We start from the raw sequence: 27888 nt of genomic DNA, 5'->3' as shown, positions 1-27888 counted from the left end.
GGCCAGTGGAATAGGGTTTTAGCAGAAAAACATTGAAAAACTAGTCAACAATTTGAGAGGAAAAATGGCTGACACATAACAGTTTTACATGTAACAGCGCTTTCTTTACAGAATAATAGTCTCCTGGATAAAAGAGTCATCCTAAGAGAGGGACTACTGAATGTCCTATCTGGGCTTCTCCAGTGGGGAAGCTCTTCTTGTGGATTGGCCTCAGAATTAAGATCTATCCCTTCAGGTACATACTGTTATGCTACAGGAATTACTTCATCTTGGAAAGCTAAAGGAGTTCAGTTACATGAATCCCAGAAGTAAGTTCAAGTAGACTGTTTGTTAAACCGTGTTACGTATTAATTATCTGACTTTTTCTTTTCCTCATTTGCTGTTTATTGTTTGGAAAAATATACTATTGCAAACCCAGATAGGCAGACATAAGTCTTATCTGCCATTGTTGTGCATTTCCTTGTAAACTCAAAATAAAAACATTATAATACAACAAACAACCACTATTTCACAGGGAGAAGAATTTAAAGTAAGGTTAGACAAGACAAGACAAGATAGACAATGCAGCCACAATACTGCTATATGCTATACCAGAGCAAAATAACACTTTATCAGACCCACTCACCCTACATCTGTTGCAGGCCGCAAAGTTGCGGATTCCTCAAAAATTGAAGTCTCCCAACCCTCCTACCTACAATGAGTTGCTAGCTAAAGTGGAGGAAATTAAGAAATTTCCTTCCTAATACAAATTAACAGTTAACTCTATAGAAACATCTGGTCACCCTGGATAGAATATCTACAGAAGCTAAGTCAATAAGGCTACACATAATAAACTGTCACTAATCCAGCGAACAGAATGACTCCCCCAATCAAAGCATAGGTGAAGGTATAATCTGACTTGCGCTAAAAAACATAGCGCAAGTCTATGCTTTAAGCTCAATGATAAACAAATATACATGTGTACTTGCTACCCCCCCTTTCCCCCCCCCCTCTCCTTCTGTACCCCCTCCAAGTTCATTGTTAAAAGCAAAATCAAGAATTTAAAAAAAAGTAAGGTTTAGAGGTTAATGAAAATAATAATGTACTAGCAAACTGTCTGATGATAAATCTCTCTTGGTATCATTACATTTCTGATCCAGTAGTACAGTATAAGCAACAGTGCAGCTACAGTAGCTTTGTCTTCACAAAAGAATGATAGAAATTTAATAGCCTGTGAATGCTTGCAGCTCCTGTTTACTTTTGGGAACTGGAGGAGCTTCATGATTTAAATTCACTTTTGTGCCTGTTGATACTGTATATACCATTTGCATAAACTTTGCATCCAAGGAACTCAACAGATGCTACCTCACATTGTTGTACTGCACTTACTCTTTCAGTGAATGATTCAGTAGAGTTTTCTCTGTTGAGGACATCATCAAAATATGGCACCAACCAGTAAGGTTGGGAAGAAGGTCATGCATAAGTTTCTGGAACACACTTGATGCAATGCAAATGCCAAATTGCAAGCTAGCAACTTTAAATGCTCCCTTGTGTGCTCCATCATCCATAGCCAGCTACTAGCATGCTTGTGCTAAATGAAGTTTGGCAAATACATTTCTTTTAGCCATTTCATTGACAGCTGGAATTTAATATTGATGTTTCTATAATGCAAATTTAATTGTGAATTTAAAGGTGCAGTTCAGTTTAAAAATGAAATTGGGTAAAATAGATAGACTGCACAAAATAAAAAAACATTTCTAAGATTGTTAGTTAGACAAAAATGTAATCTATAAAGGCTGGAGTGAGCAGATGTCTAACATAATAGGCAGAACTCTACTTCTTGCTTTAAGCTCTCTAAACTCTTAGTTAGTCAGTGACTTTAGAGAAGGCCACATGGGACATACAGTAAGGGGCACATTTACTAATCCACGAATCCCGAATGGGAAAAAATCGGATTGGAAACTAACATTTTGCGTTTTTTTCGTAGCCATTCTGACTTGCTCGTAAATTGTTGTGACTTTTTCATAGCCATTACGACTTGTTCGTAAATTGTCGCGACTTTTTTGTATTGAGCGCTCGTAAACGGCGGGCAAACCTTTGCGACTTTGCATGATTTTGGAAGCCTCCCATAGGAATCAATGGCACTCTGCAGTAGGGATGTAGCGAACCTCAAAAAAAAAGTTCGCGAACTTCCGCCGAAAATTGCGAATATTCGCGAACTTTGCGAACCCCATAGACTTCAATGGGAAGGCGAACTTTAAAACCTAGAAAAGCCATTTCTGGCCAGAAAACTGATTTTAAAGTTGTTTAAAGGGTGCCACGACCTGGACAGTGGCATGCAGGAGGGGGATCAAGGGCAAAAACTTCTCTGAAAAATTGACACACGCCGTTTTTCGAAATGATCGGTAATTTTGCTACTTTTTCGTAATTTCCGGTGCTTTCGTAAAGTTATCGTAAGTTTTGCGACTTTTTCGGAGCATTCGTAACGTTATCGTAAGTTTTGCGACTTTTTCGGAGCATTCGTAACGTTATCGTAAGTTTTGCGACTTTTTCAGAGCGATTTTTTTCGGTGCCGGCGAACCCAAATTGCGAACATCACGAAAAGTTCGCGAATTTGCGGACTTGCGAACACCCGATGTTCGCGCGAATTAGTTCGCCGGCGAACAGTTCGCTACATCTCTACTCTGCAGCACCAACCTGGCCCAAGGAAAGTCATGATACTGAAGCTTGAATGAATCCAAAACTTTCGTACTCGGCACGACAGCTACGAAAAAGTCAGGACAATTTACGAGCAAGTAGTAATGGCTACGAAAAAGTCACGACAATTTACGAGCAAGTTGTAATGGCTACGAAAAAGTCGCGACAATTTACGAAAAAATCGCAAAATACCCATCATTACGAAAAAAACGCATTCTGACACTTTTTGGACGTTCGTGGATTAGTAAATGTTAGTAAATGTGCCCCTAAGTGTTATCTTAGTTTATGAGCATGCAGGTCAGATTTAAATGTAAACTAACTGAACAGGTATGTCCCATATGGCCTCTTCTCAAGTCACTGATTTGTTACTGACTGGTAACAGCTTAGAAAGCTGTAATGGAGATAAGTAGAGTTCTGGCCATTACATAACATTGTTACATAGGGTTGAAAAAAGACCAGAGTCCATCAAGTTCAACTCTTCCAAGTAAACCCAGCACACACTACTTATACTAATCTATACACTCACATACATAAACTATATATACAAACATTAATACTAACTGTAGATATTAGTATCACAATAGCCTTGGATATTCTGATTGTTCACAAACTCAACCAGGCCCCTCTTAAAGGCATTAACAGAATCTGCCATTACCACATCTCCAGGAAGGGCATTCCACAACCTCATTGCCCTCACCATGAAAAACCACCTATGTTGCTTCGAACGGAAGCTCCGTTCCTCTAATCTAAAGGGTTGGCCTCTGGTGCATTGATTGTTTTTATGGGAAAATAATAATCATGTAATCATGTCCCCTCGCAAGCGCCTCTTTTCCAGAGAAAACAACGCCAACCTCGACAGTCTAACCTCATAGTTTAAATCTTCCCCTTTACCAGTTTAGTTGCAGTCTCTGCACTCTCTCCAGCTCATTAATATACTTCTAAGATGTTAGACATCTGCCCACTCCAGCCTTTTTAGATTAAATGTGTCCCTTACTAACTATATTGAAAACATTTTTTATTTTGTGCAGTCTATCTATTTTGCCCATTTTAATTTTCCAGCTGAAACTGAAACCTGTGATAATACAGACTGTAGTTTAACATTGGACTTATTAATATACACTTAGGGGCATATTTATTATGCTGTGTAAAAAAACGTCAAGAAAATTCGGCAGGCTTTGGCGTGTAAAAACGGTGTAAAATCTGCGTATTTATTTTACACGTTTTTTCTTCACAAGAACTTACGGAAAATAGCGGCGTAATATCGGGCATTCTGACGGCAATATTTTCCATTTATTTTACATGGCTTTTTACGCTGTATTTTTTTTTATTTTTTTCTTATTTTTCTATTTTTTTTTTGGCTATTCATATAACAATGCATATGGACTAAAGTGAGGTATTATTATTTAAATAAATGGCTGGTTAACCAAGATTTAATTTTTTGTTTTTAATGTGTTTTTAATACTAATAAATTGTAGTTTTATATTTTTTTGAGATGGTTGGGGACCCCATCTGTTAGTATTGAGTTTTAGGGAGCACACTATTAGAACAATCGTGAAGGATCATTTTAGAATACATTGCTGATCCATCATGACAGATTTGTTAGAAATATTCTAATATTTCTATGTTTTAATATTACTGTTAAGCTCTTTTGTTGTTGCTTATGGTTTGTACTGTTTGTTGTTTTCTTGTTTCTGTGAATATTAAATAGCCAATGTTTATATTGCTTCCAGAATGTCAACCAAAACTTCTTTGCCTCTTCTGTGACCAAGCTTCAATATAGACACCACCATTCAGAGTATGTTATTACATTGGATCTTGACACTAGTATGACCACTATGCTAAGTGAGAAAGACGTAATCAATTGGAACTCTGTCTGCAATTACTCTTTATACATCGTAATGGGAATGTGTACCATTAATCACATTGTTTACAGATTATGCAAAACATACATTAACACTATATATATATATATATATAAATAGGGTTTAGTAACAATCCTCTATTTATGAATACTTTTTTTTCTAAATATTATTTTAGTTAAAAAAATATTGCTCTTGTCTAAATTTTAAAAAATTGTAATAAATACATCAGTATACAGGAATGTTAAAACAAGACTAACTTTGCATTCCTATGATGCAGTTAATTAATGATTAGACATTTGTTCAGATGCTGGCTGCTGACTGTATTGGTTTCTGTGCAACTAATTACTGATTAGTTCTTAAACATAAGTATTTCATAGGTTTCCAGCCTTAAAGAAATGGTACGGCAAGCCTAGTGGTGCTGAAAGAATCGGATTTTACTATCTGTTCTATTCTGATTTGGAGATCAAAAGGAACAGTACAGAAAGTAAAAATGCACATACTGTAGGGCTAGTAAGTAATTAGATTTTAATGCATACTGCATTAGCACATAGAAACTAATATAGTCTGTTCTAGGCCACCTATCAAAACAGAAATTTAAGATATCTATTTTATAGGTGTCCAGTTTTATAGGGAAACATTAACAATAAAACTGCTGCTGTGTTGCTGATTAATATTTAGTTCAGATTCATGCGGCATGGCTTGGAAACAAGTGCAGTCTGTAGCATTTATCTAATAATGAAACAGACATGCATCATTTTTTATTTCCTACTTGTCCATTTTAAGGAATTAAGTTATAACAAAGGGCAATGTTAGCTTTTCTACATAATTGTACAAAGAAAAATGCATGTTAATTTACAAAATATATACGGAAAAAACATTTGAAGGTAGAAAAACAATTACAAATTAGTGTGCCTATAGGTGCAATATTGCTTGGCTGCCTATGGCTATGACCATTATAAACATAATATATATATTTATTTTTTTTAAATAGTCCAGTATGTTATGAAAAACAACAATACAATAATCTGTTAATTATAAAGTACCAACACTTTTACACATTGCTTTACAGAGATTCAACAGCATTCATGTCTTAGTCCCATCTTATAATCTAAGGTCCCTATCACATTCACACATACTCAAAGGTCAGTTTTATCATGTTTCAATACATCAGGCTAGATGTTTTTGGAGTGTAGGAGCAAAATGAAAGAAGTGATGTAGACAGGAAGAACAAACTAACTCCTTGCACATAATTTCCAAGCCAGAATCAAAATCAGGATCTCACTACTAAAAGGCAATGAGCCATTGTGTTCAGGGCTCTTGTTTCAAAAATTACCTGGTGATATTATGGGACAGTCACCACACAAAAACTGCTTAAGGATGGACTTATTTAGATTGGAAAATCTTAAATTATTTCAAATACTGTAAATATACTGTGCATATCAGACTTTAATACATTACAGGACAATTAAGTTATTAGGTCTGTAAATGTACTTCTCTAAATAAAAGGATAAAACAGGTACCCATAAATTCACTATAGAATAAAGCTGATTTTTTTATTAGTAACAATAAAAGGAAAACAGTAATTCATGTCCAAACGAAAAACAGACTCATTAGAAACACATCACATTTATCAGGAAAACATGTAAAACAAAGCCCACACAGCCTTTAATTAGTACATTGTTTGCTTCTCTTAATGTATCATAAACTTTTATCATTTAGTTCTTCATCATAAAAGCAATATAGTAATACATTAAACTTACAAAATGAAATAAATATAACTACTACAGATATTAACCTTTACATCTAGGACATCATGTTCAATTGTTTAATGTTGGGTGCAATAGTCACGGTCCTCCTAATCTCCAAACTTTTATTATATAATAACATAACTGCAGCAGTGCAAATAATGCATTTATATCATTGGTGGGAAGCAAACTGTGCAAAAGCCAAAAAGGTGTTTAGGAAAAATAGGGGAAAAGGTAGCAAGTTACTTGGGCATATTTATAATGCTGTGTAAAAAACGGTGAGAAAATTCACCACACATCGCCAGGCTTCGCCGTGTAAAGACGAAAAATCGGCATCATTTTTTAATACGTTTTTTCTTCCACCGGAAATAATGGCGTAATATCCGGCGTTCAGATGGCGATCTTTTCCATTTATTTTACACAACTTTTTACTCCGTTTTTTCGGTGAATTAGTTTTACACAGCATAATAAATACGTCCCTTAGACTGTTGATGAAACATGCACGATTGTACTACATAGTATTTCTTTAATTAGCACCATAAGTGTACAGATTTAAAACAATAAAAATATAAAATAACCAATGAGAATAAATACATAAGTGCTAGGATTTTCAATGCACAATTGAAATGAGATCTCTGCCCCCTTAGAATTTTAGAATAATCCCTTAATTTAAAGCACCTAAATTAATTATCAGTATACTGAAGGCCAAGTCTCAACAATGTACAGTAAATAAAAGTCTACATTGTCCTTTCTAAGACACATATTAACATACTGTGTTACTGGCCTTAGTTTTACTTTTATCAATTGAATTAATTCTTGTATGAGCTGTTGGGTCTATATTGTCTTCTACAGTTCTGCCATCCATATGTTTTTTAATAAAATTCTGGTTCCCCATTGTATGCAAAAGTACAAGACTATGAAAATTGGGCAGAAATGTTTGCAAATGACTGTTTTTGTATACCCAGTTCTACAGCAAATGTCTTAGGACATAACACCATGCTGGGTATGGTGTGATATAACTTCTGGGGCTACAGTGTACATTTTTCTCATGTCATTTAGTACAATTATAAATGAGAAATGTTATCCACTCCGTTATTTGGTTTAGGTACAACTGGAGAAAACAGTGTGTTTTCTGCATTGTCTTCCTTCTATCTGTGAAATTTTGAATACCAACATTAGATCTTTTGTTCACACCAAAATACATAAGAATAAACATGATAGCTGTTTAATTTTTGTCTGTTATATTCCTATGGAAGAAAATTGCCTTGTAAGTAATATTCTTTAAAGGCCTAGGAGACAGAGCCAAGAAATCCGCACTCCTCTTTCAACAGCAGCTCTTTAATTTCAAGTGCCAAACTGCAAAATTATTTTTGAAAATGTTGTGTGTTGTAATGACATTTCTTTCTCCTGAAGATTCTTGGACACATTCTTTTTGTAACTGCTTTAACATATAAATTCCCCCTGAGCTGGCAGTATTAAGGAATATTTAACACACCACAGATGGCACAATAGAAAACAATATCCAGAGATTTGGGTGACTTCAGAGCTCTCTAACCTCTCACCAGCTGCTTTGGCTATAGTGTAAAAATAAGACCTTTTAGAGACAATGTAAATGTCTTATGATGTGTTGATTAGACTACATAACTAACCAGACATTTTTTTTTAAAGCCAGAGTGGCCATATGTTATTAGAGAATAAAAACTATAACAATTCTTGTTTAAACTGAATGCAAATGATAATAAAAGGGGGGAACTAAGAAATCAGAAACAATTGGATCTCAGTGACTCAGTGATTGGCTCTGTGTGCTCAGACACCAGAATAGTATAAGCAAAATATTTTCTTAAAAGCAATCTAATCCACAGCTTTATTGCATTTTTTTCTGAAATTTTCAGTGTTTGGATTTTTATTCAAAATAAATGCTTTTATAATTAATTGTAAAACTTTAACATCTCAGAAATTATGATGTACAGATGCTTGACTATCTAATGCTGTCACGGCAACCTCACTGCATACTGCAATATAACATTTATAATTTTTTCATATTTAATTTCAGTGGATTCCATTCAGATCCTTTCATTTACAATAAGCTAGTTTTTAAAACCTCTTTATATAAATTATTTACCAAGAATAGGAAACTAAACTAAAACTAGTTTAGATATTAGATATTTTCTCAAAGCATCATTTTCACCTATGGTACACCAAGTAATTCTGGATATTTGCAAATGGTGTATCTCTGTCCTCACTTGGCCCCATTTTGAAGAGGATTAACAAGGTACATATTTGGATTAGTCATACTTATTATACCTTTTACTCTTGTGGCTACCTTCATGACACATTTCTTATTAAATCTGAAAGAATACTGAAATGCTTTTTATTTGTTATGCCAAAAAATACCCACTGTTGTGCCACATTGGAGCAATACTGACTCCCCCTCTCCAGTTGGATGAAACTACAGGTGCTGGGTAATACATATGCTACACAAGCTATAAGGGTGCCCAGATAACTGCAAAATATGGGAATGTACACATGATGCCTTCACCTGCAGAACCTGTCTTATTAAAAAAAGAAATTGCCAGTGCAACTATAGAATATGTTATATACAGACCATATAATAATACTATTTAATCTGAGCCACCACCACCCTTTATTCCTTTCTCATATTACCATTTTTTCCCTTTATTTCTACTTATTCTGACCACTATGCCATGTTGCATCATCGTCTATATCTCTCTCTATAAAAGTCTGTGTTGCAAGAGGACTGTTTGAATGCCTACCTGGTTGTATTATATGTACCAGCAGTAGAAGTAGTGCAAATGCAAGGTGGTAGTGAAACTATGGCCATGTAAAATCACATGGAAGTCCAATGTGGTACAGGCAAAATTGGATAAATCCCGTATTGCATAAAACAGCAAAGAATGCATTCATGGTCCTTGGATGCCCCATATTGTCAGGTGCAGCCTCAGGTGGGTGGCTGGCAGGTAGGAGCTTATATGCCATGTAATATGGGTAAAGAGGGTACTTCGCTTGTTGATAAGCAGGAAACAAGTTGTGGTGCTGAAATATGATTTATTTTGATAAAAAAAAAACGAATATCCTTACAACAGGCCAGTGGTCAGAGGCAGGCAGCAAACAATACTGTAAAGTCTGTAAAGCAGGCAGAGGGTCTGGACTGGCAGCAGGCAAGGAGGGTCCGAAATAACAGGCTGTGGTCAGGGGCAGGCTGAAGACAGGGAGAAGTCGAGTAAACAGGCCGAGGTCGATACCGGGAGATCCAACAGAGGTCAGGAACAGGAGCAGAGGAACAGGGTATGGCGAATGGAACCAGGCAGGAATCAGGCAGGAACACGGGCAGGAGTCAGGCAGGAACACGGGCAGGAGTCAGGCAGGAACACAGGCAGCAGTCAGGCAGGTAGGGGCACTGGATCACGGAAAAGGCTTAATGATCAAGCAACCAGGGGAAGCGAAGAGGGGTTAACAAAATGTTTAGGGTTGGATGCCCAAGGTCCTGCCTAACACACAGTCCAGAATTCGAGTACAGGCAGGTCCTGACACATATGAAGGAGGAATGGCAGTAATGACATTGTGATTAATAAATTACCCTTTATCTAAATGTTTAGAGGTTTATAAAAATATTGCACTACTGCTTATACTTCAGGTCCACCATAGAAAATAAAATATATCAAACTTAATAATGTTAAGTACTGTATATGCCAGGCACCCTAGTTTCATGATCAATTTAAACACTGTAAATAAAATCCCTTGTAAAATGCCTTTTTTTTTTACTAATGATGGTTTGACATATGAAATTTTCTTTCAGCCATATGTAGAAAGGGACATAAATATTACTATAAATCCCTCAAACATATCATTGTTAAATCTGTTTGGTAATTTGTATGCACATAGGAAATACAAAATCGCGCATATGATTCCAAACAGAAATATAATTCTCATTCAGAAAGGAGACATTAAATTATGCAAGCATAAATGTTTTGCATAATGTGAATTATTTCTGTGCAGATTTCAAGCCTTAATAACTATTAAATTATAATGATTGAGTGTGAGCAAGCAGTTGGCATTTATATGGTTAATAAATAAATTGACTAAGATTTTGATTAATTGTACAAATTTTACTCAATACGTTTATTAGAATAAACAAGTATTTTTCCGTAATGGAAGATTAAAAAAAATCATGAGACAGTTAAAATTTAACATCATTGGCAATTATGTATTCTAGCCTAAAGAAAGTTTCATTAATAGATTTACAATGACAGAATTGCTTCTGGTACATTTTTATCATGCGTAGTTGAGTAATTGCCAGCTTCTGTCCCAAGACAATATACAGTAGATCATAGTTTCTAAAAAGAGGCCCTGCAAACCCTCCCCTACAATAATTTAGGTTCTAAGGGATTCTTCTCATGTTCACAGGTGATTGTGTCATTAGCACAATCTGTCAAAACGAGCTTAATGAGGATATCAACATAACTTACCCTGTTGGTGTTGCTTGAGGACAAACATAAAGAACCTGTGCAATAAATTACTTAATGTGGATGATTTGGCTAGGGAATTTCAAAAGTTACATAAGAACTTGCGTCAGTAGATTTCATATTATTATCTATTTAAAGATGGTATATTTTGAGAGTGTAACGTTTATGTTATATTAAATGCACTAATGTTACATCAATTTGGTTACTAGGCAGTCAAACAGACTTGAATGCAAAAGTATTTTAATGAATGATCTAAATAATAAAACATAGATAAAGGTTACTGCTTGGAGTGGCATTGGGATACTATCTGTTTAAAAGCTGGCTATAATTATTGGGTTCACTGTAGCTCCCTTTCATTCTGGCTGCTCACCTTAAAAATGACCTAAGTAGGGTATGCCTAGTGTGACGTGCTCAAAGCCAGGACAGGGATTAGGCAAAAGAACAAGGCACCTCATTTAAAAATGAGGAAAGTTACAATAGTTTAACTAGTGCTATGTGCCTCAGAAGGCAGTACATATGAATTAGGTTTAATTATTAAAACTAAATAGTCATGAAGTAGCATTCAAGCCATATGCCATCTCTGGAATGTGTAGTATGAAGGAAGATTGCTCCAGGCCAATACTGTAAAAGAAATGTGTGTGACAGTACTAGCTTATGCTGTCATAATACTAAAAAACACTTGGCCCAATTAGTAAGTTCACATTCATAAGCTGAAAACTTCTCTTAGCTTAGCTGGTGAAAGGATTGGTACATGCATATAGGAGCAGAGAAGAAGCACAAGGGAAGAAAGGTCTCAGAATTTCACATGGGAAGAGGGCGAAGAAACAATAAACTGGGAAATGGTGAAAGAGAGAGTATAAAAGACAATATTACACTGGGACAGGTGAAAATAGAGCAGGTGAAGGGGGGAAAATATAAATTGACAGGAGGGTGGAAAGAATAAATAGGAAAAGTATTAGAAATAAAAGCATTCAAAAAAGAGAAAAAGAAGATAAAGAGAAGAAAGACTGAAGGAACAGTGGTCAGAACAGTTTAAAAAAACTTGAATTCCTTTAACTAATGCAATATCTTTAATTAAAACTAAAATTCCCAACAATTTTTCTGAGTATTTAATTTATGAATGGCATAGTAATAGGATGTGGACATCAGCTAGAAATAAAGTGAATTATTATTTTCAAACTGCAAAAGTAGCCCTTTGAAGGAAAACATATCACACAGCATATTTCAAAAGATTGTATCATGCAGTATAGCATGATGCTATAATAGATAATATGTTTATGGTATAATTGCTGTGCAATACCTACGGCTCAGCATCAAACGAGTTAAGATGAAATGTTGAAAAGAGCTCATTTAATAATGTGAAATGGGTAGAAAAAGTGACTGTTGCAAATATTTCTTGCTGTGCACTGACATCTATGTAACAATGCAATGATGACAAATAAAAGGCTTGCTTCCTAAAGCTGTTTCCAACCATAGGAATAAAAAGCATCTGAACTATTTTTAGGAAATAAAACTTTTAAGATGTCTTTCTATCCTCCTGCATTTTGAGTTTAATAAAAGTTGCTTTCCTTTCATCATAAAATGTAGAGTAAAAAAATGGCCTTAAAATACACAAAGCATTACCACATTAACGCTGCAGTACATTGTGTACAACCCCAAGTATTTAGAAAGCTTTATGCACTTTGTGTATACCAGCAGACGAGTTGTATAAAGAGGTGGTAGCTTGAAAAAGCTGCATAAAAATCAATATCTAGGGCTGCTTGCCTTGTTCACGTAGCTTTCTGCATCACTTTTGCACTAGAATTGCTTTACTAACTGAATTTTTTCCATTTATTTGATCAGTTTATGTCAGGTCTGTGGCTGTAGAAAGAAATGGCTAAAATGGGAAGGAAAGACTAAATCATTGGGGGTGCCAAATGTTAGGTACCCCCAGCAGGGTCGGACTGGGGGGTGCAGGGCCCACCGGGGCTCCCGTCCCAGGGGCCCTGCAGGTGCCCCAGCCGCGTCCCCTAACCCCCCTCCAAGGGCCCCCCTAACCCCCCCGCAGGGCCCCCGCCCGACGTCCTCCCCGAGCGCGTATAAATTGAACGCGTCGGGGAGGAACAGTCAGTAGGGGGAGCACCGGCAAAGGTCGGCCTGGGCCGCTGGGGCCCACTAGGGCCGGGGCCCACCGGGATTTTTCCCGGTGTCCCGGCGGCCCAGTCCGACCCTGACCCCCAGTGATTATAATCACTTGCCTGGCTGGTGCTCCTGTTAGGAGAAAACTGCACCAGCCAGGGGTCAATGCAGGTGAGCATTCTCCTTTTAATGAGATCCTGGGGCCCACACATGCACAGTTGAGCAAAAAGTTGGCTTTTATTGTTAAAATTCGGCTTTTCACTCCACTGAGCATGCGTGAATACCGCTGACTGGGGGTACCTAACATTTTGGCACTCTCCAGTGCTTGTAACTTTCCTTCTCCATTAATCTCAATGGTTAATTTATCAATGTTCCTTTTTTTCCCACAATTTAAGTTTCTTGGGCTAAAAATCATGAATTTGAATAATGTCAATACATTGTTAATGTTAATAATACAAATTTTCAATATTTATTAAGCAAAAAAATTGAACTTTGCCATCTAAAAGCTTGTTAATTCATGCAGATGGAAATGGTCCTAGGCCAAATTTGAACAATTTATTCAATTTGCATTTTTCAAGTTTTCAAATTCTGAATTTTCTTCAGCTTCTCAGCCCATGAAAAATTGATAAGAAAAGTCTGAATTTGAAGTATTCAAGTTTTTTCATGGTTTTATTCAATTATTCTTTTTTAATCACTAAGGTAACATTTATGTTTTTTTTTAAATGTCAAGGTCATTAAAAAAATATGCAAATTACACAAATACATACCTTAAAAAAATGACCCCCATAATTTTGAGTACAAAAACACCTTTGTATACAAATCAGTTAGCTCTTTACAGTGAATTATTTCCACAATTGCATTACATGTTGTGGTGTAAAAAAAAGTGTGTTTACAACAATGTACTGCATCAAACACAGAAAGTGTACAGTATGTTTCAGCCACATTATCTGCTTAAAGTACTGTATACACAGCAGAACATTTAGATTAATGTGTTTGTAATCAAACAATGTGTAAAGGCATCCTTATTGGTAAGCTACCGAAGGGCCCAGTTGAAGTTAGAGATGTGTTAGGTATCCTATTAAGACAATTCTGTGACAAACTGGAAAAATATTAATAGCAATACAGTAAAATGTAAATCTAGAGTAACATAGTGAAGATCAATACTCACAATAGTGTTTGGGATACCTGTTAATCTGAAGTGCTGCTGGGACACTTTAGGGGAAAAAAAATCTATCCAGCCAAGTTAGTACCTACAATGGGCGAGCAAAAAAAATGTTGCGGTTGTGTAAAAAATAGACACAGTCGCAGCAAAAAAAGACGTGTTCCCCCAAAATGATGCACACGTAGACACAAACTTCCAATTTGTACCTCTATGTTACCCAACCACTTAGATTGTAAGCTGTATGAGGCAGGGACCTCCTTCCTACTGTGTCTCATACCACATGGCACTTATTCCCTGTGCATTTTTATATATTTATTGAATTTATTTATTATAACACTTGTCCCCCCTGTGTGTAATTTTGTATATAGTAAGACTGTACAGCATTGCGTACCCTTGTGCCGCTTTATAAATAAAGTTATACATACATACATACAAACGTGTTTCACAGATTTTTTGCTGTTTTGCAAATTTTCCTAGCAATTTGCAAATTTTTCTATCACTAAATTCTTCCTGTATTATGATCATTGTCACAGCAGCTTCCAGACAAACACAATTTACCAAGGGGGATACTGATTTGCATCCTCTTTGATAAATCAAATGCAATTTGCAGTGCAAGCTACTTACAGTAATTTGCATCAATTTTTTAAGCATATTGTAAAGGTAAATTCTAAAATGCATTTGCCCATATGTAAAATAATACACTTAAAACCATAATGATTTAACCAAAGCCAAAGTACAATAGGGTTCTGGTTTATCAAATGCTTTTTCAGAGACATTATTTATCGAGTTTGAAATACACTAAAAAGGGTCAGTGAGAGGTAGGGTTGTAATTTTGTGTCAATTCAATAGTAGTACTTTATAAAGTTTATTATGAACTCTTGCATATGACCTCAAACTATCACAATATATTTTCAAATGCATGGCGTCTTGCTCATTGGCATAAGTTGATGTATAATCAATCATTAGTCGTCCCAAATTAAAGAACAGTTTACATGCTGTTTCCATAATGTCATTAACAGTTAGGGTTGATGCTAATTTCTTGCAATATATTTGATAAAATATCCTTTACCATATGGCAAGCCAAATATATTTAGGTACTTGATATATGTAAACATATCATGAAGATGTGAAATTGGCAGGAGGTACTATGTAAAAGACTCTTAAAGATTTAAAGCACATGGAATTGTATAACAAATTGTCAAATGAGATTCATTTTTTTTTCAACGCCACAGAAAAGCTGCATGAAAGATCCTCCAGCTATCTGCAAATGAGCCACTGAAGTGAGTGAATACATTCAAACAATAGGCTGTCATAGCAATATTGCAGATTTTTACACCTTCTCCTCACATTGTTGACAGTTTGCAAAAGTAATAAGGTTTCTAAGCAATGGACACATTTTTTCCACATTATGACTTTATAAAACACTTCTAGTCTACTATATAGTGCTGCAAACCAATTTCCTTATTTATTGTTCCCTCATTTATTGCAATTCACTGCAATGCATTCAATTTCCTATTAGATTATTTGTTAGTTGTCCATTTTCACTGACCTCCAGCTGCTTCAGTAGCTGTTATTTTCTTTCTCTTCTATCTGTTCTTTAACCAGGAGGTGCTCTCTCAATTTCTAAGAAATGTAATCAGGTTTGCTAAAAAATGACTCAAATTAGTAGAGAAATTTCTCTATTTTGTTAAAGTACAGAGAAAATGTACAACAACAAACATCTGATCATCTCATCTATAGTCTGCATTTTGCATTAGAATATGTGTGCATTCATTTTCATCTATGTATGTCATCACTCTGTAGTATATAGAGTTTTAGAATATAGTTGACTCTTAAACTTATTGCATGATAAATTCTGTGGTCCCTCAACATTTAAGACCCCTCTGTAAACGTCTATGTAAACAAACTTTGCAACTTATTCTACCACGCTTTTATCCTGCACCACAGCTGGGTGATCACATAGCTGGTTACACACAGTTACTTCTTTTTCTTGCTTTTAATGGCTGACCCAGGGTCCTGCTCCCTACTAACTTATATTCATCCTTGTTATTCTTTCCGTTCACTTAAAATATTGCCATTGAGGTTGCATTCTCATGGTTGTCTTTCTTTCTCTTATGCCCCCTGGACTACAGGTTGCAGTCTTTTTTTATTCAACTCTTTTGGATACATGTTCTTCAGATCTTCCATCATTGCTCTGTATGTGTGGCCACCTTCAGACACCTCATGTGCTACCTTCCTGTCTGACTTTGAAACCTGGCTTTCTTTCTTCATCTGTACTGACATCTAGTTATGAGCTAAGAGGTCTTTGGAGTCTACAGGCGTTTTATGTGGTAATACACACTTGGCAAAAAATTGGCTTATCACTACTGACACTCCCACAATTATCTTTGGTTGTAGGGAGGTGGACTGGAAGTTATGGTAATTCCCCAATACAGGGTAATAAGTGTTAATAATAGTTATTTTAGATGTGTTACAATTTGGCCACTAAGTGGCACTGGTGCACCAGTTATAGGATAAAAGTGTAATTCAAACCCTGGCCACTATAGAGCACAAAGAGTATAAAAAGGGGTGACACACCCAAGTCAGGGTTCTGTTCCGGTATAGAGTTAGACAGAAAGGGTTTCCCGTGTAAGGTAATAAGGCAACTTAGCATGGGTAGCATGGACCCCCTGTGAGGAGGTAGGGGCTTAAGAGCTGTGGCTAAGCCACAATCAGGCAACTGAGAGTCAGTGTAGGGACCAGGGGAAGAGGCTTTGGCAGGAATATGAAAAGCCTATCTGGAGAAGGGTAGAGGGGTACTAGGAGAGTACCAGACTGCTAGGACCGGAAGGTGATGCGATACTTCTGGACAGCGCTGAACTAAATAAGGAGAGCGCTGAGGGACTGTGGAGGCAACCAGGGACAATTTCCTTCCAGGGCACAAAGGGTCAATGGATCAGGTTACCGGGCGGGAAAGAGCACTGCCCAACATCCCCTCCCCATTGCCTGTCAGCTCACCTTGCAGCTCCTCACTCTTGTGCAGCACGGAGCGTCATCCCCCTCCCACCCCTCCCTGTGCAAGCGCGTCTAGCTAGAAAACTATTAGGCCAACAAGTTTCGCTTAACTAACATGTCTATGTTCTTCTTTCAGGTTCTGATTCTTTAAAAAAAAAAAAAAAAAAAAAGAGAAAATACATCTGAGATATGCTTATAAATCGTGTTATGTCACAGCATTGAGGCGGGGAGAGTCCTTGGCCATTTAATTACGGTTTATTTGGTGGTTTCCACATGCCCACTGCGTTCGCAGTGGCCGGCATCCGATATATAACATAAAACTTTGTTGTGAAGTTGGGAAAGTTGGTATACAAGGCAAGGACTATTTTTCGGAAGTCGTATTCTTTATTAAAGCTGTGGCCGAACCCCACCCATAAAGAAATTGGTATTCAGCGTGTTTTCTTGTGTCTTGTGTTTATATGGGGGGGGGGGGGGAGATGGTTGGAAGGGAGGGAACAAGTCTCCGCAGTCCCTGAGGGTAAAGCTGGTTTGTGACAAATTGGTAATGTATTTGTATGCCTACCTGAAATGTGTCTGCAAATGACTGCTCTGCAACCTTGCTTGGATGTGCATGTTCACCCTGTGCTGTAATAAAGGACCATTGAGTGAGTTATCCTGTGTTGGTGTAAATTGTATGTTTACATGGCAATTTCAACTGCTGCATTTATAAACAGTAACAACAGGGGCCCTCAAGTTTCTTTATCTAACATGTACCTTTATCTAACTTCATTGAACTCCAGCACTGGACAAACACATCAACCCCATAAGGATGCCCACTGGATCTTTACAATAAACATCCTGGCTGTGACAGTGACCCTTTCTGCATATCTGATCATCATCTGGTTGCTTTTTTTTGTCTCACACTCGCCCACTTCACCTACCCCTCCCCCCACTGTCCTAATTTGCAATACACATGCCACTGTTAGAGCCATAGTTCATTCCCTCGGGTCCATCCTCTCTACTTTTAGGGTTATATCCAATCCTGATATCTGGCTAGTGTTCATAACCATAATCTCTCCTCCACCATTGGCTCATTTGCACCCTTACAAGCCTAAATAAACTCATGCTCAAAACCTACAACCCTGGCTGAACTCACAAACAAGATTCTTACACACAATCTGCAGAATGTATTAAGAAAAAATTCTGTACACAATCAGACTTCACTCATTTCTAGAAATTTCTGTCATTTAATTAATTTATTTATTAATTTATTAATTCTGACTTATCAAAGGCCAAGCAATAAGCAACAAAAAAAAATGCAATCCATAATTTTCATATTCAATTCCCTTCCGCATCTTTTATCAAAAAATGAATCAAAATCACTCACTCTTCACAAGACTTTGCTGTTTCCACAAAAAGAAAGCAAAGTTCATGACTAACATTTCCCCACCTCTGCTAACACAAACTATCTCCTCCTTAAGCCTTTTTTGCCTGCATTCATTCTTCTGATCCTGTAACTACCTCTGAAAGCTCACAACTTCAACAAATAGTGATGAGTGAAGTTGTGCTGTCAGCACATTAAACAGTATTACTTTTTTATATATGGTGGGCAAGTATTTTATATCTAAGTTAGCAGAAATACCAAAAAGAAATGATAATCTTTTGAGATCAGAGATCAGAGTTTATCACAAAAGCTGAAAGTACTGTAGGGACAATTGTAAACTTCATCAGAAATAAATGCTAAGTTCTGTAAAATGTAAGACTGCAATGCATAGAACATTTTCTATATCACATGAACTGTGATAAAGCATATACACTGGGAGTTGCTTAGAGTTCATTTTGGAATAACATAAATTTCTACTGACTCACCTGGGATGTGTCAACATGGATATGTTTACAGGGTAACCCTTTTGAAATAAAAAATAACAAAAGTGGTATAAAGGTGATACCTTCATTGGCTAACTAAGATAACCATAGCAAGCTTTCAGAACATTTTAGTTCCTTTTTTAAGCTGATTACATACAAATCCATCATAAGCCACTTTAGTAAGTGCAAAATATCAGTATGCTTAATCTATATGCTGCAGTGCCAAAATGTCCCACATAACTACATACCACATTTGGATTAAGACTTATTCATCCATACATTTTGGGGTAAATACCCTAAACAAAGATGATTATTCTACTTTTAAGTTTTTTTGCTTTGGTATGGTATGTAACATGCAAGTAAAAAAACCTACATTATGTGTAATAAATTTAAATGAAATGCAATTTTTGCCATGCCAATATTTTTATTATTATTATAATATTCTTTTCTGTGTGTTATAGTTTGAGTGGTTTGAGGAAAGATAATATGATTCCATCTTATAATAGAAACAGGCTAACACCTTGAAATAATAAAATGATTAGAAAACATAAAGGTTTATTGAAGGATCATTTATATTAATATATTTTGGAGAGTAATGTAAGTAGTAACATTACAAGAGACTATTCTTTTTCTATGTTTGACTATTCTTATCAAACCATCTAACCGTATTTCTCAAATAACTCACCATGTCATTCTATTTAAATAGCTTACTCAATTGGTTTTCCATTAAAATAAATGCTGCAACTTTTTTACTTTACAAAGTTTGTTGTATATATATATATTTTTTTTTTTTCTCAGAATGTGCCCCTTAAAAACTCCCTCAATCTGGTTCTCTTGCCCTTTCTACAAAAGAGCAGCACTATGGGTTTTTTTCAGTGCTTTCCACTGAAAGTTGTTATATGATGTTTTACTTGTGAGTATGCCAGTTATAGTCACTCAGATTTTATTGTTAGTTTGTGTGTACCTACTAACTGAAACAGGTAAATCCAACAAGCACATAAAATGGGCAGCACTTCTGCCTTGCAATGCTGGGGTCCTAATTTCTAGAATGCTCTATATTATAGAAGGACCATGTTTCAAGCAATCCATTTAAAAAAAATAACTCTAATTTTAGTTTATTTAATGTTTTAATGTTTTATAATTAGACCTTATACCCTTACTTGAAAACCCATATATATACTGTATATATAGAGGATCTCTTGTTGTTGTTTCTATGTATTTTGTGGTCACAACCTCATTGCACCCGGCCTAATGGTTTAAAATTTAGTGGTTGAGCACAACTTTCCCTTTTTTGCTATAGCTTATACAGGAGCAGTGGCCAGCTCCTTGTTGTAGCTCCCACCCTTCCCAGCTGCAGTCAGGTGATCCCAGTGGAGCCAATAAAAGGGCAACCATATGGGGGTTTTAACCTTGAAAGCAAGAAAGTTGCAGGTAAAACTTAGTCCCTTGGCTAAATGTATATTGAAGCAGTAGAATTCTTAATGAATCGCATAAGTCAGTGTAGGAACTGGTCAAAAGGGATGACTTTGATGCAGTTGGCCAGCTTGAAGTATATTGCAATATATGGACAAACAATCCCTGTTTTGCTTAAAGGGAAGGGCATTTCTTAGTAGCTTAAATGCACCGAATGTCTTAATGTCCTATATATTGATAATGGGTGAGTGCAGAGGATCTCTTGTTGTTGTTTCTATATATATATATATATAAATAAATATTCTGTGACCGGCACACCCTTTAAAATCTTCATAAGTTTATTGTAGACATATTGTTTAAAACTTTCTCAAGCATCTTTGAAAAAGGTCCTATTGAGGACCGAAACGTTGGATTCTTTTAAACAATATGTCTACAATAACCTTATGACGATTTTAAAGGGTGTGCTGATCACAGAATATTTATTGCTGGATACTCAAAATCTGGCTGTGCATCCCTCAAAGTTACAAGCTTTGGAGTGAGACTAATCCGCAGACTGATTACTGATCCATAATTTGGGCAAGCACTTTTGTAAATTCTGTTTGTGAGTAACTGCCGAATAATTGTGTATTGTATCTGTCTGTGACTTTCCTCCTGGAAGTTGTTTTAAATAAAAAGTTATCATTTGTTTTCAGAACCACTTGTGCTCAACTCAGTTATCAGTTCAAAGAGTTAGGGGCATATTTATTATACTTTGTAAAAAACGGCGAGAAAATTTGCCACAAATCGCCAGGCTAAAAAATAAATCTTTGCAAGACTTATTAAGCAAATCCTGTGTGTGTCATTCTTCTGCATTGTTTATGTTGATTTCCAGCTCAGGCACCCAGGTAAAGCAACTGTTTATGGCTCACCGTATCTCTCTCTCCCCCACCCCCAAATACATATTCACAATACTCAGTCAGGCAGGAAACTGTCTGAGACCAACCTACAGTATATTAAAGTAGACAGGTTAGTCATGCCTCCTTCTGTTTGTGAGATTTATTTTTTTAGGGCCAGATACACTCACTGAGTAACATAAACAGATGGATAGTTATATTATAAATCAATCACTGCTGTAATAAACGAAGGACACAGAGCAAATTTAAAAACTGCATTCTTAAATGCCAGAGGACTTTGTAAGAAAGAATTTTCAGACCCGCACCCATAAAAAAACTTGGTATTTAACATGACTAACATGAACCAAAAAACTTCATTAGTTCATTAGGTATTAGATCTTTGTTTAACTTCAAATGATGAAGTTTCTTTTGAGCTTTCTCTTGAATCAACCAGTTAACTGTAATGAAACCTACTAAACTGGATCTATTAAAAGGAAGCTTTTATTAGCTGGTTTCTCGTTAGTATAAACAGAAAAACAAAAGTAGGTCAAAAGCTCAGCTTCCCCCTGTTTGTATAAAGTAAATTATCTCCTGTTTCAAAATACAAAGATTAATATTGGTTTAGTAGCCTTATAAAGATTTTCCACTTACTTTCTTTGCATAGACGTTAAAACTTCCTCATCTTCCTTCCTATCTTCCTCATATCTAAATAAAAATCAATTAGAAGCAATATTTCCTAAATAGTCTCCCACACAAGTGTTGGTGATAAATATTCTATTATCCAAAAGCCATCTTGATAAAGGTTGGTTCCTAAACTAGAAGTAAAAAAGATAATCATATTTCCAGTCCTCCATGCCCTTCCTGATTAGGCTACCCCAAAGTTGCAGTCATTTTGTATTGTGGAGGTATGCATATACATGTATGGGAAGGCCATCTTTACCAATTTACATACTTTAATTTAATAAAATTATTTATTTTTCCACTTCAATAATAAAACAGTGCTTTATACTTAATCCTAAGTTGTATATAATGATATTGGTGGGAAAACAGTCCTATTATGTTGATTTAATGTTTAACTTCTTATAGCAGACTAAAGTATGATGATCCAAATTACAGGAAGAAGCTCTAATCCAGAAAACCTAAGGTCCCAAGCATTGTGGATAATAGGTCCCATGTGTGTAGTTACTTTTAAATGGTAACACTGGGATCTACTTAGCAGTCCATTCTTCCACTCCTTCCCTGTGTTCTGAGTATATATCTAATTCTATTTTATCATAATACTGATTCACCCACTCATCTAATGTTAAATCTCTACCAGTTTCTGTGCCATTGTTTCCACTTGCATTACCGACCTCTTTTTACCCCCACTTGTGAAGCTCTGCATCACGTGCTGGGATGGGATGAGCAAACATTATTTCCTGGTAACAGTGTTGTGGAAAAATCTGCAGTTTCTCCAGAGGTAAACATTTCAGTAAATTTGCACTAGAATTTCACCATGTGTTCTGTTTCACTGAAAAACACTGAAGGAATCATTATTATTCATCATTGTTGCCTGCTAAATCAACCAGTGGGATCGGTGACCTACCAAGCTCTCTCCGTCTATCTAAGTTGCTGTCCAATTGCTGTGTTTGGAAGAAATTGGCAACACTGAAGCCTGTTTTCTATGAAGAAAAGTTAAAGCGTAGTGAAAGAGCTTCTCCAACAAGGTAGGACAGTGTGCCTAAAATTGCCTAAACTGCAATGTAATTTACCTTCCCATTGATTCCAATCCATTTCATTGAAACTTAGCAGCTTTTTCAATTTTTTCCAATTTGTTTTGCAATTTTTAAAGCAAAGCGAAACGTGGTAATTTTAATAATGATTGTTATTTACAGGAAGACTATCTCTCATAATATCCATTTTAAGCAAATAATTTAAATGATTTCCTTTGTCTCTGCAAAAATACAACAATTTCTTGTACTTGACCCTAACTAAACCCAATAAGATTTATTTAATGTTTAAATATTTTTTAGAAGACGAAAGGTAGGTAGATCGAATTTACTGAAAGATCCCTTATCCAGAAATTCCAAGTATTCCATTGTTACATAGTTAAGTTGGATTGAAAAAAGACCAAAGTCTATCAAGTTCAACCCTACCAAGTGAACCTGACACACACAAATCTATACTGACCTATTTATACACTCACATACATAAACTATATGTACCAACATCAATAGTAACTGTAGATTTTATAAAGGAGAAGTCATAGAAACATTTTTTACAATGTCTTTAATCTTTTAGATGGGCATGCATAATAGACAGAAGAATAATTTATACGTAATAGAAGACTACTACAAGTGAGCTAACAGTAGATTTTTTTTTTTTTTTTTAAAGTAATTGCTGCTATTTTTATAGCCTTCAAAGTGTACATACAGTGGTGTGAAAAACTATTTGCCCCCTTCCTGATTTCTTATTCTTTTGCATGTTTGTCACACAAAATGTTTCTGATCATCAAACACATGTAACTATTAGTCAAAGATAACACAAGTAAACACAAAATGCAGTTTTTAAATGAGGGTTTTTATTATTTAGGGAGAAAAAAAATCCAAACCTACATGGCCCTGTGTGAAAAAGTAATTGCCCCCTGAACCTAATAACTGGTTGGGCCACCCTTAGCAGCAATAACTGCAATCAAGCGTTTGCGATAACTTGCAACGAGTCTTTTACAGCGCTCTGGAGGAATTTTGGCCCACTCATCTTTGCAGAATTGTTGTAATTCAGCTTTATTTGAGGGTTTTCTAGCATGAACCGCCTTTTTAAGGTCATGCCACAACATCTCAATAGGATTCAGGTCAGGACTTTGACTAGACCACTCCAAAGTCTTCATTTTGTTTTTCTTCAGCCATTCAGAGGTGGATTTGCTGGTGTGTTTTGGGTCATTGTCCTGCTGCAGCACCCAAGATCGCTTCAGCTTGAGTTGACGAACAGATGGCCGGACATTCTCCTTCAGGATTTTTTGGTAGACAGTAGAATTCATGGTTCCATCTATCACAGCAAGCCTTCCAGGTCCTGAAGCAGCAAAACAACCCCAGACCATCACACTACCACCACCATATTTTACTGTTGGTATGATGTTCTTTTTCTGAAATGCTGTGTTACTTTTACGCCAGATGTAACGGGACACACACCTTCCAAAAAGTTCAACTTTTGTCTCGTCGGTCCACAAGGTATTTTCTCAAAAGTCTTGGCAATCATTGAGATGTTTTTTAGCAAAATTGAGACGAGCCATAATGTTCTTTTTGCTTAAAAGTGGTTTGCGCCTTGGAAATCTGCCATGCAGGCCGTTTTTGCCCAGTCTCTTTCTTATGGTGAACACTGACCTTAATTGAGGCAAGTGAGGCCTGCAGTTCTTTAGATGTTGTCCTGGGGTCTTTTGTGGCCTCTCGGATGAGTTGTCTCTGCGCTCTTGGGGTAATTTTGGTCGGCCGGCCACTCCTGGGAAGGTTCACCACTGTTCCATGTTTTTGCCATTTGTGGATAATGGCTCTCACTGTGGTTCGCTGGAGTCCCAAAGCTTTAGAAATGGCTTTATAACCTTTACCAGACTGATAGATCTCAATTACTTTTGTTCTCATTTGTTCCTGAATTTCTTTGGATCTTGGCATGATGTCTAGCTTTTGAGGTGCTTTTGGGCTACTTCTCTGTGTCAGGTAGCTCCTATTTAAGTGATTTCTTGATTGAAACAGGTGTGGCAGTAATCAGGCCTGGGGGTGACTACAGAAATTGATATTGAAATTGAAAATTGAAATTGATAAACCACAGTTAAGTTATTTTTTAACAATGCAAAAGAATAAGAAATCAGGAAGGGGGCAAATAGTTTTTCACACCACTGTATGTATACTGTAGAATTCTTTACATAATACATGGAGTACATGGCAAACCTAGAAATGATGGTACAATAAAATGTTCAATAAAATTCAAGATGCATTTTAATGTGCAATTTGCTTTGCTAGTCTTTGCAAGTTCTACAAGGAAAAAAGTTGAGTACCTGTTTTTACTTCTGGCCGACAATTTCTACTTTTTAAGTATTTGAAAGTGAAAAAATGTTTTAAAATAAAGAATAGAAACCAGGACACTTGAGCTCCCTCAGATTTTATCCAGATGTCCTATTTAATCTATGGCAGCTTGCCAGCAACATAAATCAAAGATAAAAATATCTTTCATATATCTTCTCCTTTTCTACTGTGTATTGAAATTAACTTTCTATTTCCTTAAATTCTCATATTTCAATTTTCTTTTTAAATGCAAATGTAAAAGGCTTAAGCTATTCCCAGCAATCTATAAAATATCACAGTTGCATGAGCATAATTTCTTTCTTTTTTTTTTTTAATGTGTCCCATTAAAAAAAATCTGTTTATTTTTTATTCATACATTCAATGGTATATAATTCACTTCACCGGTTAAGCTTCACCTGTCTGGATATTAAAAGGATCTCTACTGAGCTCCTTGTTGAAAGAGTACTTTCTCTGTTCTTCAAAGACACAAAAAACTAAATAAGGATACAAGAAGTGGGCTCATAATAATTTCATAAAATTATTGTAAAATAGTTCTAATCACAGATAATGATGTGCATGCATGTTATTGCACTGGGGGGATGTTACTTTGGTTAGTTTCATAAAATAAAAATAAACTGTCATTGTGGCATTTCACAAATTGGTGCTATGTCTAAGTATATCAAATCATTACAGCCCATGAGGCAAAATTGTACCATAGATTCCAGTCATAGGCAAAAGAGGTACAGACTGCCATAGAAACAGTACATACCGTAACTTCAGGAAAAATTGTACATGACCTATGTTTTAGCTTTCCAAAAGGTTAAAACTGAAGGCAAGAACTGAGGATTTACTTTTAACCTACCACTGCTACTAACTGGCCTCCCAATTTCCCTTTCCTCACCACTATAGTCTGTATTAAATAATGCTGCCAGAATTCTCCCCTTCTCATCCAAGAGGGTGCAGGGCCCTCTACTGCTGAAATCCTTATCATGGCTTACCATAAAACAATGAATATCTTAGAAATAACTTCATTCCTTTGTACCTCACCAAAGCCCTTCTCTTGTGTGTCCATAAATTAATGGGTGACTCCTTCACAGAGCAACCACTTGGTTGTAACCCCCACTACTATTGCTTTCCTGCCTTAAAGCTTTGCATCTTGCTGCTCCTTACATTTGGAATGCCATTCCTGAATTCCTCTAGAGATTATTTTACATCAGTTTCTTCAGAAATAAAGACTACCTCTTGGAGCACTTATGCGATGCCTGACCTAGTTCTGGCTCTTGGAGTGCAGCATCAACCACTGTAACCCACAACACTTAGGGGCTGATTTACTAACCCACGAATTTGAATCCGAATTGGAAAAATTCCGATTGGAAAACGAACATTTTGCGACTTTTTCGTATTTTTTGCGATTTTTTCGGCGCCTTTACGACTTTTCGGAAATTATCGCGACTTTTTCGTTACCAATACGATTTTTGCGGAAAAACGCGAGTTTTTCGTAGCCATTCCGAAAGTTGCGATTTTTTCGTAGCGTTAAAACTTGGGCGAAAAGTTGCGCTTTTTTCGTAGCGTTAAAACTTAAAAGGCGCGACGTTTTGCGCAAGTTTTAACACTACGAAAAAAATCGCAACTTTTTGCGCAAGTTTTAACGCTACGAAAAAATCGCAACTTTCAGAATGGCTACGAAAAACTTGCGTTTTTCCGCAAAAATCGTATTGGTAACGAAAAAGTCGCGATAATTTTCCGAAAAAATCGCAAAATACCGATCATTACGAAAAAAACGCAATAGGACACATTCGGCCCGTTCGTGAGTAAGTAAATGGGCCCCTTAATATCCTTCTATCTGTGCCTGTAAGCTACCCACTTGTTTATAAACAACCGCAAAAAATCCTCTGCACTCACCCATTATCAATATGTAGAAATAGGACATTAGGACATTTCTGTGCATTCAGCTACTAAGAAATGCCTTCCCTCCCCACCCCAAAAAGAGGGATTGTTTGTCCTTACATTGCAATATACTTCAAGCTGGCCAACTACGTCAAAGTCACCCCTCTTTTTGGGGTGGGGAGGGAAGGCATTTCTTAGTAGTTGAATGCACAGAAATGTCCTAATGTCTTTTTCTACATATTAGATATGATAATGGGTGAGTGCAGAGGATTTTTTTGCGGTTGTTTATATGTATTTTGTGGTCACAGCCTCATTGCACCCCCGCCTAATGGTTTACAATTTAGTGGTTGAGCACAACTTTCCCTTTTTCTTGTGTTATTGTTTATACAGGAGCAGTGGCCAGCTCCATGTTGTAGCCCCCACTATTCCCAGCTACAGTCAGGTGATCCCAATGGAGCCAATAAAAGGGCAACCATATGGGAGTTTTAACCTTATACGCAAGCATGTTGCAGGTAAAACTTAGTCCCTTTGCTCAGTACTAATCTTAAATTACTTATATAGGTCAGTCAGTGTAGGACTGGCCAGAAGGGATGACTTTGACGTAGTTAGCCAGCTTGAAGTATATTGCAATGTACGGACAAACAATCCCTCTTTTTGGGGTGGGGAAGGAAGGCATTTCTTAGTAGCTGAATGCACAGAAATGTCCTAATGTCCTATTTCTACATATTGATAATGGGTGAGTGCAGAGGATTTTTTGCGGTTGTTTATATGTATTTTGTGGTCACAGCCTCATTGC

The sequence above is a fragment of the Xenopus tropicalis genome, chromosome 1 (genome assembly GCF_000004195.4).
Source record: "Xenopus tropicalis strain Nigerian chromosome 1, UCB_Xtro_10.0, whole genome shotgun sequence".
Lineage (NCBI taxonomy): Eukaryota > Metazoa > Chordata > Amphibia > Anura > Pipidae > Xenopus > Xenopus tropicalis.
Note: the sequence above shows the minus strand (reverse complement) of the source record.